Below are 16,202 nucleotides of genomic sequence, written 5' to 3' on the forward strand. Positions count from 1 at the left end.
ATAGATGGCGTCTCTGATGTGGGCCCACTTGGTCTCAGCATCCCCTGTGGGAGTGTTTTGAAGGGCTGTTACAAGTGAATTTAGAAATTTTTGTAACAGCTGTGGGTGAGAAATTCTGCTCGTGTTGATGCGCGGGTGGCCCTTCTGCTTGGAATGATGCAACTTCTTTGGTCTGAGTCTAACCTTGCTGCACACCAGGGAGTGGTCAGTGTCGCAGTCCGCACTGTGGAAGCTGCGTGTGATTTGAACACTGTTTAAGGAGGCTCGCCTTGTGACAATGAGGTTTAGCTGGTGTCAACGACGCGATCTTGGGTGCCTCCATGAAACCTGGTGACAGGGTTTAGTGTGAAAGAACGAGTTGGTGATGCAGAGGTTATGATAGGGACACAACTCAAGCAGTCTCTGCCAGTTCTCATTCATCCTTCCAACGCCAAAGCACCCAAGGCAGGAGGGCCATGAGTCATGGTCGGCCCCAACCATGGCATTAAAGTCCCCCAGCAGGAATAGGTGTTCGGTGTTGGGGATGCTGCTAATGATGTTATGGAGTTCCTCGTAGAACTGATCTTTAGCTTCAGGTGGGGAGCAGAGTGTTGGAGCATAGATGCTGAGTAGGTGTACTGGACCAGAGGTGGTGAGCAGTCGGATGGACAGTATGCGTTCGAGCCATTTGAGGGAGGCTCTATCATGCTGAGCAAGGAGTTTCTGATGGCGAAGCCCACTCCATGCTGTCTTGGTTCTTCAGGATCCCTGCCCTGCCAGAAGAAGGTGTAGTCTTGCTCTGCTAGAGATCCGCTCCCGGGGAGGCGTGTCTCCTGAAGTGCTGCAATGTCTACATTGAGTCGACTGAGCTCGTTGTTAATGATGGCGGTCTTCCGAGAATCGTTGATTTGTGTAAGGTCTTCCAACCGGCCAGGACACATAGTTCTGACGTTCCAGCTTGCAAAGCGAAGGGCAGGTACCTTCTTTCCTTTTTTCGTGTTGTTTGGTGCGGTGCATCAGTCCACCTTTCGGGCAATGACCCTGAGCTCCAAGCACCCATTGAAGCTGGTAGACTGTGGCGGGACAGAACCTTATTGACCGGGGGCTGCCCGGTTTGAGGCGGGCGGTAGCTGTCCAGTGAGGTGCAATGACCTCTCCCACCGACAAAGGCAACCCGTGGTGCCCAGTTTCTACGCCAATTTATCTGGACTTATAACCCATAACTGCTGCCTTCCGTGTTGTTTCAGTCGCTGTGAGGAAACTATGGAGTGACCTCTCCATGGCACATGCCTGGGCAAATTTATGGAGGTTGAGAGTTGAGAACCCCCCTCTCGGCCTTTCTGGTGGGGTCCAAAGGAGTGCAGGGCATGACGTTTGGCACCAGTATGGCTGCAGGAACTGCCGGAAACATGCCAAAGGTGACACATGACCGCCTACGGGGTTCCGCTCCGGATTTTCTGTTAGGGTTTACTCCCTTAGCCTTGGTCTCTCCCGAGACGCCCACAAGGCAGTGGCGTTATTAGGGCCCCTACACAGGTTTAGGATGGTGCCGGTGGGAGGAGGGGATGCGAGCGGGAGCGGTGGAGGGAGTGGGGTGCGAGGGGGAGCTGGGATGGGGGCTGTCAGGGGGTGGGGGGTGCAGGGGATTGGGGTGCGGGGGGAAGATGGTGCGAGAGGTGGGGGCTGGGACGGAGTTGTGAGGGGGTGAGCTGAGAGGGTGGAGCAGGGAAGGGGACGGGGGGGGGGGGTGGTGTGGAAGGGGGGAAAGGGGGGTGGGAAAGCTGGTGCAGGTAATAAGCCATTTCCTTAGTGCCCACCATCGATGTCCGGAAAGCTCATCCACGTCCTTCGGGAGGTGAAGCATCTTTTGGCAGACTTACAGAGGTGATTACATTCGTTCAGGGTTTTTTTGAAGTGATTTGTATAAAGGCATGCAGCATTGCCGACAGTGCGCTGCAGATGCTCTCCAAGCCATCTCGCGCGGGCGCTTTGAAGTTGCGGCCGGGGGCCGTTCGTGGATCTTTTGGGTGATCGGGGCACCTTTTCTCAAGACTTCACTAGGGTCCCGCTGCTCCTTCTTCACCTCAATGGACTTACCGCACGCCGTGTCTGCAGACACTCTGGGCGGTGAAGACAGCAGGATCGGAGATTAAAGTATCGACAGCTGAGCTCTTCAGTTTTGTCCGGATCAATTTCGTTGAGAAAACAAAGAGCAGGTGTGGCTGGGGGAGGGCAGTGGGCCCAGGTAAAATACACTAAACTAACTGTTAGCTTTTAGTTAGGACTAAAATGAACTGATTTAAAGAGCCAGGGGAGTTTAAACAGTTTAAGAGGGTAGATTGGGGGAGAAAACACTAGGAATGGGAGCAGATGGCCATGCATATCGTTGAACAGCAAGGGAGCTTCCTGGGGAGCTTACAGCCCAGGAGCCATCTTGTAACATATGGTTGCAAGGAAAGGTGGTGGGGGGAGTCAGGCATACCTGACTCAGGTAGCTGTTCTTTGTGTGTGAGACTAGATGGTTGTTAAGCTTTTTGACAACAAGGAAACATTGTAGCTGAGCCTAATCCTCTTTCATCCTCACCCAGCATGTGCTTTTCCATTAGGAGCCACAAATCTGCTTTATTTTTGCTTAACTTAGAGATGTTGAGGCCAGTTTTAGCAACCAATTGAAATCAGCTTGGATTGAACCTGCACTTGTAGAGTTCAGCTACTCACTGGCTTAATCAACTGAGCTACCTGAAAAGAATTTGAGAATTAAAAAAAAAACACATCTCTCATTGGTGGATGCAACAAATGCATTCTGCCCCATAAATGCAATCGATACCATCAGTGATCTGGTTAAATCCATGGGCTGGATCTTGGCAGAGGAGAGGCAGAGTTTCTATCCAGAAACTTAGATGTTAGGATTTCCCTATTGTGTCATGGAGGTTTGACTCGACACTTTTGACAGGTTCCCCCACCTGGAAAGTAGCCTGATTGAGGGCCTTGGCTTCCAGTCAAATGGGGAGCACTCCAGAGAGTGCTGCACCCACAGACAAGCCACCTGCTGCTGCTAGTGGGAACATGGGGAGTCTGATCCACAACACTGAGAGTGAGTAGGGAGGGAGCATTTACTTTCTTTCCAGAGCTGTCCTCATTGAGCTGCTGTTTTTTTTTCTGAGGCCTGGGAAACCCTGTCAGCCAGGGTTAAACCTCCAATACCGGTTAAATCAGAGGCTGCCAGCCTCATCAACATATTTAATTGGCTAACCTGCCTCCTGCCCATCCCTTGTTCCACTTTGTTAAGCCTGGCACTGGGTGGCTTTTAAACATTTACATTTTTGAAATCTCACCCAACCTCAACCCACCCATTCTTGGGGGTTAAGAGTCAGCCCTGTTTCTTCTCCTGGAGCTGTTCTTGCAAATTTGGGAATGGCATTGATGTCCTGCAGTCATAAACATAAGCTTGGATAAATCACCAGTGTGATTGAAGATTAACATTTGCCCATTCCTTAAAGGCCACAACAATGAAAAGACAATAATCAGGGGCAAGGTAGAAATCTGACCGATTAATTCACAAATGCATTACAAGCAACTTGGGCCAGCTCATTTGGGCTATCTAGGAGAAACAGAAATCTTTCACTTTTTTGAATGTGTTCAAAATCAAAGCGTCTATGAGAATGTGGAAGTTGTCAAGGAGTTTTTCTTCATTACAAGCAGAGCAATCATGACAGTTTCTGAGAGGCTTGTACACTATCTTCCTTGAATCTACAATTTCACCACTAAAATTCCTCTCTGTGCTTTTCTGAATCTGTACGGATTTGCATGCGCTTGTACCTATATACCATTAATAAGTTGTCTGAATTATTGAGACAAGGAGGAATTCTTCCTTATGTACCTGACTTGCATAACTTCCTTGAACCTTGTTTGCGATTTCAGCTAGAATGAACAATTTGACTAATATTTCTCAACTTCTTCTGACAAATAAAGCAACAGTTAGAGCTGCATCAATTTTATTTGCTGGTCATGTACAAAAGTAGGTTGTAGCTTTAGTAGCTCAGGCCAGTTTGTTACTTCGACACTCTGCTAAGATAAGAACATAAGAAATAGGAGGAGGAGGATATAGGGCCGTTAAAGCCTGCTCCGCTGGTCAATAAAATCATGGCTGATCTTTTGACATCAACTCTGCTTTCTCGCCCTATCCCCATATCCGTTGATCTGGGAAACTGGAGAGGCAGCAGACCTGTGAGGAAATGCACCAGAGAGGCAGAGTATAAATCCAGCCTGAGGTTCGGGGCCTACACTTATTTGGGAGACCGGAAAGGCAGGCTGTGGCTGGAAGTTGGCATGCACTGGGTTTGAAGAGTGAAAAAAAAGTCTAAAAGTGACATCACGGGAAAGCCATAAGTTGGTGAGTAACTGCTATTAGGATTTGTGTGCAAATAGCTGGAAAATTAGAAAAATGTAAAATTTTCTTCTTTTAACCCTCAAGTGGCTATCTTATAAATGGTAAGATTTATTAGTATTACTCAGGTTTAAATTAGTAACATAAGTGGCTGGTATCTAGAGGCATTAAGTAAAATCATTAAAAAAAATAATAATTTATTTAATTAATCAAATAGTTAATTAAAACACAAAAACGACAGCAGGGCAGGTGATGTCTTATGGCTGCAGTATATGGGAGCAGGTAGACACCAGTGTCACCAAGGCAACCACATCTGCAGTAAGTGTCTGCAGCTCAAGGAGCTTCGGCTCAGTCAGTGAGCTGGAGGCTGAGTTACAGACACTGTGATGCATCAGGGAGGGTAAAGTTACCTGGATTCTGTGTTCCAGAAGGCAGTCACACCCCTTAGGATAGCGTCTTCTGATTTGGTCAGCGATCAGGGACAGGAGGGTGTGACTGAGGGTGAGGCAGGTAAGGGAGCGAGAAGGAAGAAGTAGAGGAGCTTCAGCCCTTGCAGTTGTCCAACAGGTTTGAGGTCCTTTCAGCTTGAATGGATGAGAGTGAGGGCTGCAGGGTGAATGAGCAAACTGACCATGGCACTGTGGTACTGGAAGCCATTCTAGTAGGGGGAGTAAATAAGAATGTAGTGGCAGTAGGATATAGTATAGTCAGGGGGATAGACACAGTTCTCTGCAGCCAAGAATGAGAGTCCAGAAGGCTGTGTTGCCTGCCAGGGTTTGGGACACCTGCTCAGGGCTAGAGAGAAACTTACAATGGGAGGGAGAGGATCCAGTTGTCGTGGTCCATGTGGGTACCAAAGACATAGAACTAGGAAAGAAGTTCTGCATAGGGAGTATGAGCAGCTTGGGGCTAAATAAAAAAGCAGAACCTCAAAGGTAATAATCTCTGGATTATTATCTGAGCTACAAGCAATTTGGCATAGGGTAAATAAGATTAGAGAGTTAAATGCGTGGCTCAGATTGTTGTGGGAGAAATGGGTTCCGATTCATAGGGCATTGGCACCAGTACCAATATATACTAGTCTCTTAACTTAAAAAAAAATGTGCTTTTCCCTGCATTATGCTCCCTCTGCAACCTTCTTGCCCACTCACTTAACCTGTCTTTATCCCTTTGCAGCCTCTTTGCATCCTCCTCACAGCTTACTTTCCCACCTAGATCTGTATCATCATAAAACTTGAATACAAAGCGTTTGGTCATCTCATCTAAGTCATTGATATAAATTGTAAATAGCTGAGGCTCAAGCATTGATCCTTGCGCCACTCCATTAGTTACAACCTGCCAAACCGACAATAACCTGTTTAGCGGTCAGAAAACAAAGAATAGGAATAACCAATCTTCAAACCATGCTAATATATTGCCTTCAGTCGCAAGAAGTCTAATCTTGTGTGGCATCTTATTGAATGCCTTCTGAAAATCCAAATACTTTACATCCCCTGTTTATCCTTTACCTATCCTGCTAGTTACATCTTCAAAAAAACGAATAAACTTGTTAATTGTGTTTTCCCTTTTATAAAACTGTGTTGGTGCTGCATAATCATATGATTTCTAAGTGTCCTGTTACCACATTTCCAAAAATACACTCTAGTATTTTCCCTACTACTGATGTCAGGCTAACTGGCCTGTCGTTCCCTGTTTTCCCTCTCCCTACTTCCTTGATGAGCAGGATTACATTTGCTTCCTCCCAATCCATGGGGTCTGTTCTAAAATCTGAAGAGTCCTGGAAGGTATGGACAATGGTTTAGTGGCAGCATGCTCGCTACTAAGTTAGAAGATGGTGGGTTCAAGTCTCACTCCAGAACAAGTGACCTAAGCTGGAGCAGCAGCAGCAATAATGTGCATAGCAGCTTTAACATAGTAAATTGTCCCAAGGGATTTACAGGAGCTTTATCAAACAACATTTGGCATTGAGATATTTGGGTGGATGACCAAAAGCTTGGTCAAAGAGATAGGTTTTAAGGCACATCATAAAGGGGGAAGGAGAGATGAAGTTTAGGAAGGGAATTTCAGAACTTTGGGCCTTGACAGCTGAAGCACAGCCACCAATGGTGAGGTGATTAAAATTGGGGATGTTCAAGAGATCAGAATTGGAGGAGTGCAGATATCCTGTAGGGCTGGAGGAGATTAGAGATAGGGAGGGGTGAGACCATGGAGAGATTGAAAACAAGGATATGATTTTTTTTTAAATCGAGGTGATGCTTCACCAGGATCCAATGTAGCTCAGTAGAAGGGTGATGGGTGAACAGGACTTGGTCCAAGTTAGAACACAGGATGACCTCATACTTGCAGACGATAGAACAAGGATGGATGGCCAGGAGTGCATTGGAATAGTCAGATCTAGAGGTAACAAAGGCATGGATGAGTGTTTCAGCAGGTGAACAAATGCACGAGTGGAGTCTGGCAATGTTAGAGGTGGAAATGGGCTGAGTGATAGCACGGATACGTGGTTGGTAGCTTATCTTTGGGTCACATATGACACCAAGGTTGTGAAAAGTCTGATTCGGCCTCAGACAGTTATTAGGGAGAGGGACAGAGTAGGTGACTGGGGGAACGAGGTTTGTGGCGGGGACCAAAGACAATGTCTTTGGTATTTCCAATAGTTAGTTAGAGGATAAGTTAGCTTCTGCTTATCCAGTGCTTGATGTTGGACAAGCAGCCTGACACTTTAGAGATAATGGAGAGATTGAGAGAGGTGGTGATGAGGTAGAGCTGGGTGTCATCAGCGAATGTGTGGAAACTGATGCTGTGCTTTTGGAGGATGTTACCCACAGCAGCCTGTAGATGAAAATAGGAGAAAACCAAGGATAGATCCTTGGGGACACCAGAGGTAGTGGTGCAGGAATGGGAAGTGAAACCAGTGCAGGTGATTCTCTGGCTATAGCTGGATAGATAAGAATGGAACCAGGGGAGTGCAGTCCCATCCAGCTGGATGATAGCGAAGAGGCATGGTGTGTCAAAAGCTGCAGACAGGTTGAGAAGGACAAGGAGGGATAGTTTACCTTTTGTACAGTCACATAGAATGTTATTCGTGTCTTTGAAAGGAGCCATTTTGGTACTGTGGCAGGAGCATAAACTGGAGAAATTTAAACATGGAGTTCTGGGAATAATTAGCGTGGATTTGAGAGGCCATAGTACTTTCAAGGACTTGGAGAGGCAAAGGAGGTTGGAGGTCACGTGGCAGTTTGCACGAGTTGTGAGGTCAAGCGTTGATTTTTCAAAAATGGAGAGAGGTGATGATGGCAGTACTGAGGGAGTGCTGGACTGTTGGAGGTGCCGACTTTTGGATGATATGTTAAACAGAGGCCCTGTCTGTACTCTCAGGTGGTCGTAAAGCATCTCATGGCATTATTTCAAAAAAGAGCAGGGCACTTCTCCCTAGTTTCCTAGCTAATAATTCTCCCTCAACCAACATCACTAAAGCAGCATATATAGTGATTATCTCATTGCTATTTGTGGGATCTTGCTTTGAGCAAATTGGCTGCCATGTTTGCCTACATTAAAACAGAGACTGCACTTAAGTAGTACTTAAGTGGCTGTAAAGCATGTTGGGGTTGTGAAAGGCACTATAGAATTTCAAGCTCTTCCTTTCTCTCTATGTTATGTTTTGCAAATGTAATTTCTTAAATTTAAGACATTTGTTTAACTTTTGGTCTTGTTAAAATATACCAGATTCTATTAAAATAAAGACTCTGAACCAGAACCTCAGACTCCCTTGATATATAATGTATGCAGTTATGCTGTGCGTCTTCAAACTGAGCAGCCTCTAAATACAATTGAACAGTTTATCACATGAAAAGTCTTTGGTCAAATTGGATACTTTCAGATTTGATCAATGAACACAAGCTCAACTGGTAATCACCAGATACAAATCAGGCCTCAAAAAATCAATAAATAAAATGCAGTGTTGTGCAAATAACTCGTGTATGAACGAAAGCAGAGTCACTGACTCCCAAATTTAACTTTCATTTATTCATACTCCAAGACTAATATATGCTGCCCATGTCTCATTTGTTCTTATTCCATTGGCTGCAATAATGGAAAATAGTAATTCTCTCCAATGGACCACTTTCTAAGCATTTTATTCAAGAGAATTAAAGTCATTTCTCGGCAATTGTGAAGAAAAATATGATTTATTGCAAGCAGCTTTGTCAAGTTGTCCACTTGTTCTATTTTGCCATCTTTAAATTTTTTTCACATTTTTTGTTACAGCAGTCCAAGAATTTAATTATAGTGAATGCAAAGGTGAAATGATTACAATTCAATCGTAGTTGATATATATACATTCACAGTATTGTTTATCATGGTGCTTGGGGAAATATGAAAGTGTTCCTTGCCAATGACTGGCAAATATGCAGCTGTTAGCTCCCCAATAGTATCTATTATTTTCAAATAAGTGCAACAGATATTCTTGTCTACGTTGTTACGAACAGATGGTAAGGGGTGTGGGTAGTTCCCACTGTTCACCTCCCAACTGACCGCAATCGTGTTTTGTAAAAATGACGATTTAGCTCCTGAGTGTCTTTAGGGTCAAATGAAGAGACAAATGATAGGTTTTCTTGTAGGAAACAAAACACAATTTTTAAACAAATCCCAGAATGATGGCAACCTCACTCATAGACACATTCACCCAACATATAGACCACAAGGATAGATAGATAGAAAAGGGTAAGAGGTAGATTAAAGTCCCAAGTGAGTAAGTGTTCATGGTTTACAGATGATTATTGAGTCTTCTCGGGAGGAAAATTCTTTCTGTTTTGAAGTTTCAGGCCTTATTATTCACAGTCTTGAACTTGCAGAGGTATTGTAGAGCTTTAGTGGTTGTAATACATCCCAAAGCTGGTGGTGTATCATTTGTTCCAGATAGTTAGTCTCAAGGTCACTTTGTGATGTCTCTGCTGTGGTCACTGCTCTTGGTCAGCAGAGTTCTTCTATTGCCTGCTGGATCATTCTCACAGGATTTCTGTGATGTTAGCTTGCTCTCTCTCTCTCTCTCTCCAGAGAGCTACCTTTTTAAGATAAAAATCTCTCACAGTTTCTGTTAGATGCATGCCCCTCTCCCCTGTTGTGACTACACAAAGGGCCAAGATATAATAACCATGCCCATCATTTAATGTTTGAATGGCATTCATTCTATTATGATATTTCTGCTTCACACCTTATTCATCTTCATTTGGCTATGAGCAAGACTGTCACCAGCATTCTCTTAATCGATTCATGTCGATCAGACTCATTAATATGCAATAGCCCCTTTAAATTTCAAAGGGGTTCTCGCCAGAACTATTTTAGACGAGGTTAGCAATCCATATCTTTGCAGACGAGTTTGTGGATTTCCAGTACAGGAGGGTTCACATGGCCGCTACTCCATTTTGACTGTGTATAACTGTCCATGTTCTGATGATTTTGTTTAGCAGTTGACTTTTTATATTCAAAGTTCTTCCATTTCGCTGTTTATTTCATCACGGCTTCTTCCATGCATGACAATGTCATGAACCTTCGGAATGTGAGAATATCTGAAAGAAAGACTTGCATTTATATAGTGCCTTTCACAACCACCAGATGTCTCAAAGTGCTATACATCCAATTAAGTACTTTTTGAAGTGTAGTCACCATTGTAATACAGGAAACGTGGCAGCCAGTATGCGCACAGCAAACTCCCACAAACAGCAATGTGATAATGACCAGGTTTTTGTGATGTTGATTGGGGGATAAATAATGGACAGGACACTGGGGATAACTCCCCTACTTCTCTTCGAAATAGTACCATGGGATCTTTTACATCCACCTAAGCAAACAGTTCAATTCTTCATTCATGCAACAATGGTCTCCCAGAACTAAACACCCAACTGAGATAGTTTGGATCTGTGAACATCATTCCATGAGATACTGCCTGGGAGTAACAGGACTTGGCAGCATTCTATAGCACATAGGAACTTAATGCCATTTTCCTATACTATCCCCAAATCCCTTGATATCTTTAATATCTATAAATTTATCAATCTCTGTGTTGAACATACTCAATGACTGAGCCTCCACAGCCCACTGGGGTAGAGAATTCCACAAATGCACCACTCTCTGAGTGAAGAAATACCTCCTTATTTCAGTCCTAAATGGCTTGCACCTTATTCTGAGATTGTGTCCCCTGGTTCTAGACTCCCCAGCCAGGGGAAACATCCTTCCTGTATCAACCTTGTTGAGCCCTTAATAACTTTGCTTCAATGAGATCATCTCTCATTCTTCTAAACTCTAGAAAATATAGGCCCAGTCTCCTCAATTTGTCCTCATTGAACAATCCACCATCCCAGGAATCAGTCTGGTGAATCTTCGTTGCACTCGCTCTATGGCAAGTACAATGCTATACACAATGGTTCATGTGCATTCTTTTCAGCAGATTTAATGTTAATCCAGACAAATAGGATTAAATGTTCCTACAGTTGAGATTTCTGACTTAATCAAGTCAGGAGTGCTATATAGAGAATGCACATAAGAGAAAGAGTGAAAGAGCGCGAGAAAGAAATAACGAGTGACCCCCCTGACCTCAGGATGTCCCAATGTGCTTCACAGAAAATGAAGTAGTTTTGACGTGTCATCACTATTTTATGATAGCCAATTTACACACACAAGTCCCATGAACAGCAATGTGATAACGACCAAATAACCTGTTTTTATTAATATTGATTAAGGGCTAACTATTGACCAGGAAACTGGTGATAACCCCTTCTCTTCTTCAGATAGTACAATGGGATCTACATGCCCACCTGAGAGGGCAGATGGAGCCTCAGTTTAACATCCCATCTCAAAGATGGCACCTCCAACAATGCAGCACTCGCTCAGTAATGCGCTGGAGTGTCAGTCTAGATTTATACTCAAGTCCCCTGACTAGGACTTGAATCCACAACCTTCTGAACCAGAGCCAAAGTGATTATGGGCCAGATTTTGCTCTCAAAATAACAGTGAGGCCAATGGTACATGCAATCATTTATGCATAAAGAGTACAGCAACTTCAGGTGAGGAGTAGATGTGCTGTTCAATGTGCATATCATAAAGTTGATGAGTTGATGTTTGAGTTGCACCTTTCTGCAATTAACTTTGCAAAACTGGCATATTGTTGCCTCACCTTTGAAATGCATTGAATGATCTGAAGTTGTTTTATTTTCATGGTAGATGCATAGAAACAGTAAGATATACGGCACAGAATGAAGCTATTCAGCCCATCGCATATGTGCCGGCTGAAAAAGAGCTATCCAGCCTAATTCCACTTCCTAGCTTTGATCCATAACCCTGTAGGTTACCGCACCTCAAGTGCATAACCAAGTTTTGTTTCTAAATGTGGTGAGGTTTTTGCCTCTACTACCCTTTCAGGCAGTGCATTCAGGTCCCCACCACCCTCTGGGTGTAAAAGCTCCCCCTCAAATCCCCTCTTAAACCTCCTACCTCTTACCATAAATCTATGGCCCCTGGTTATTGACCTCTCTTCTAAGAGATATAGGCCCTTCTTATTCACTCTATCTCGACAACTCATAATTTTAAACACTTCAATTAAATCTCCCATAAATCTTTTCAGTTCCAAAGAAAACAATCCCAGCCTATCCAATCTTGCCTTATAGCTAAAATTCTCCATTCCTGGCAACATCTCGTAAATCTCCTCTCTACCCTCTCTAGAACAATCATATCCTTCCTGTAATGCGTGACCAGAAATTTTCGCAGTACTTTAACTGTGGCCTAACTAGTGTTGTACATAGTTCTAGCATAACATTCCTGCTCTTATATTCTATACCTAGGCTAATAAATAAATGTATCCAATATGCCTTCTTAACCATTTATCTACCTGTCCAGCCACCTTCAGAGATCTGTGGACCTGCACTCCAAGGTCCCTCTGTTCCTCTACACTTCTCAGTATCTGAACATTTATTGTGTATTCCCTTGCCTTGTTTGCCATCCCCGAATGCATAACTCACACTTCTCCAGATTGAATTCCATTTGCCACTTTTCTGCCCAGCTGACCAGTCCATTGATATCTTTCTGAAGTATGCAGCTTTCTTCTTCAATATCAACCACACGGCCAATTTTTGTATCATCTGCAACCTTCTTAATCATGCCCCCTACATTTAATTCTAAATAATATACTACAAAATCAAGGGACCTAGTCCTGAGCCCTGAGGAACCCCACTGGAAATGGCCTTCCAGTCACAAAAGCACCTGTCGATCATTAAACTTTCCTTCTTCTGTGAGCCAACTTTAGATCCAACTTGCCACCTTCCCCCAGATCCCGTGGACTTTTACTTCTCTGACCAGTCTGCCATGCACGACCTTGTCAAAAACCTTTTCTTTATTCATTAATTATAATGAAAGCATCACTGGCAAGGCCAGCATTTGTTGCCCATCCCTAATTGCCCTTGAGGTAGTGAGCTGCCACCTTGAACTGCTGCAGTCCATCTGGTGCGGGTACACCCAAAGTGCTGTTTTTTTTTTGTTTTTTCCTCCCACAGTGCTGTTTTTTTTTGTTTTTTCCTCCCACAGTGCTGTTAGGGAGGGAGTTCCAGGATTTTGATCCTGCGACAGTGAAGGAATGGCAATATATTTCTCTCATGATGGTGTGTGGTTTGGAGGGAAACTTGCAGTTGGTAGTCCCACACGGCTGCTGCCCTTGTCCTTCTAGGTGGAAGGGATCGCAGGTTTGAAAGGTGCTCTCGAAGGAGATGTGGTGAGTTGCTGAAGTGCATACTGCTGCTACTCTGCGTCGGTGGTGGATGGGGTGCCAGTCAAGCAGACTGCATTGTCCTGGATGGTGGCTCACCACCACCTTCTCAAGTGCAATTAGGGATGGGCAACAAATGCTGGCCTTGCCCACGATGCCCACGTCCCAAGAACAAAGAAAATAAACAGAGATACACAGCTGCCTGCCATATTCGATCAGGTCCCGTATGCCCAGTTTCCCTCAGCCCACACTTGCAGCAACTTTCAGGTGAAAAATTTAAAAATCTCAACATGCAAGGACAAAGTTGACTAACAGCAGACACCGTTAGAGGCCTTGTCACAGCAAATAATGACCCATTATTCCAGCATTCTGTCACATCACTGCACAGCATTGCCTGGTGAGTCCATACAGCTTTGTTCATGTTATGTTTCAATTCTGTCAAACTGGAGTCATTTGCCAGTGTTATCTTAAGACACAGTTATAACAATTTAGCACTATGAACACATCTACTATTATCATATGTACAATGAAACATGCAGAGGAGATGATGTGGTTATATTTTTTCTTCAAGAATTCCAGGCACTGTAAATTATCTGTGCAAATCTTGTATATTAAGAGTTATTAAAAACTTTTGTATATTGAGAAAATATTGAGAAAATCTGAGTACATTGAGGTCATTTGATTTGACCTGTGACTGGTTTAAGGAGATAATGCAAGAAATAGGCATGTTACATTGGTGCCTTAACAATGCTGTTTCTCATGTTGGGTTTAATCACATTGTTGGAAGTGCAAAGAAGTCTGCAAACAAAGTACATCTTACTTGTATTATGTTTCAGACTGTTTGGTCCAGCCACTGATAGCAAAAATGTCGCATCATTATCATATCTTGCCTTGCTGAAAACAAGTTTCTTTCAATGTCTCAAAAGTAGAGATTGGGCACTTAAATTTAATTTGTGACTATTGTCAACCATGTTCACTCCTCTAAACTCTGACACCTAGCTCCTCAAAGATCCCTGCACACATTCTTCATATTAAATCAAGAGTAGAAAACTGTTCATTTCAGATGTATCCCTTTTGATGTGTGCAATGATTTGAGAGATGGAAAGAACTGCAAATTAAACTGATGGTTTACTCTAAAAGAGAAAACGCTGGAAACATTCAATGGGTTCTCCAGCATTTGTGGAAAGAATACCAAAGGTAATGTTCCAGGAGTAGACCTATCGGAAGAACTGTAAGGTGCACACCTGAAACATTAAGTTGTCTATTGTTTCCACTGTGGTGGACCAGCCTGCTGAGTGTTTCCAGCATTTTGCTTTTGTTTCAGAATTCCAGCTTCTCCATGTTTTATATTGCTTTCTGAAGTTTGGACTGCATTAATAAGATTGGTTCAGCTCCAAAACACCTTCAATCATTGTGCAAATGCTTCTGTTAATTTTTATGGACAGCCAACAGTAAATGTGTCTCTGTGCACTTGGCTTGCTCCACAAGCAGTTTAGATACTAAAACTACAAATTATCAAGATAAGGTACACTCATCAGCTATAAAATATTATCAGAATGGGACTAATCTATAAATATTCTGTCATGCTAGGCCCCCACCTGCTAAGAATGAGGCACATTAATTTTGTCATGAACATTGATTTTAAACTGTTACCGGACTTGTTAAACAGATCAGCCATGGCTAGAAAAGATATTTGCATATGAACAGACAGTGTTTGGAAGGACAAAGCAGCCATTCCCTGACAGATTCAACCCACAATGGACCTTGATCACTGGGTATTGTGTGCAACAGGAGCATTCCAGAGACTGCTGTAATCCAAGACGTGGTCAGACCAGTTAGTCACATGACTAACCGGCTTGGCAACCTGGGTGTTTTCTGAATTGTACAAACAGTTTGAACTCAGAAACTATCTGATTGCTCCTGGACTGAGAAGATCTCTCCTGTCTGCTCCCATCTTGTTCTCACAAGCCTCTGAATCCACTGAAGACACATGAACCCCAAGGGAGAAAAGTCTCCTACAGCGAACAAGGTTTAAGAAGAATACTGGGTCCCAACGAAAAGCAAGATCTACCTACAATCAAGGACTCTACAGTGAGCTCAAAGAACTGTAACAAAAACTCTTGAGATATTGCCTCAAACGTTTCCACTTTATTTTTCTTCTACTCTTTTCTGTCTCTATTTGCATGTGTGTATCACACATGCATGGTAGCGTGGGTGCGTTGTGTATACGTAGGCGTTAACCGAATTAGAGTTTAAGTTCAATAAATTTCAACTTTTCTTCTTTAAAACCTAAGGAAGCCTGTTTGTGCTAGTTTCTTTGCCTTATAATTGGAAAGCGATGAACAAGGATTCACCAAGGGGGAGCTAAAAACATGGTGTATTTAAAATTAAACCCTGTTATGGTAAGACCAGGTGAAGGCTGAAAGAGACCCCTAGACACCTTTCTCACCTGGTCGTAACAATTCCCATACTCTTTCATTGGGCCAAGAAGAGTTCTAGAAATGAGCAAAAGGTTGCAGGGATGGAGGATCTCAAAGAAGTTTTACTTCTAGGTCCGAATGCATGAGTGAAAACCTAAGCTAAATTAGTGAGGTTAAACATGGAATTAGAAAAAGGGATAAAAAGGCAGGCAGAAAGACAGATTAATGAAAGAAAAAGAGACAGGGAGGATGAAATACATGATAGAGGAGGAGAGACTGTTGAAGACAGAGATAGATAGCTTACTTTTAATTTTCTACAAGGGTTTTTTTTGGTGTTGATTGTTCTGAGAAGTATATAGTGGAATGAGGGACAAAAACATACCATGAAAGTTACTTCTTTATCTTTACAACATTGAAAGCTGTCACGACTGCTGGAAAGTTTGACAAAGTGCTCATTAATATCTGGTGTCAAAAAAACAGAATTCACGAGCCAACCTCTAGAGCCAATAGAGGCTCTAGCCTCTATTCCAATTATTAAATAATTCTTGAATATTTTTTAAAGGCAGTACTTTAATGAGACACTCATCCAAAAGTATTCTATTGGAACATGAATAGTGAAAGGAAAAAAGAAAAGTGGCGTTAATTAGGGACTGAAAAGGGGATT

The sequence above is a fragment of the Heterodontus francisci genome, chromosome 15 (genome assembly GCF_036365525.1).
Source record: "Heterodontus francisci isolate sHetFra1 chromosome 15, sHetFra1.hap1, whole genome shotgun sequence".
In the NCBI taxonomy this organism is placed as follows: domain Eukaryota; kingdom Metazoa; phylum Chordata; class Chondrichthyes; order Heterodontiformes; family Heterodontidae; genus Heterodontus; species Heterodontus francisci.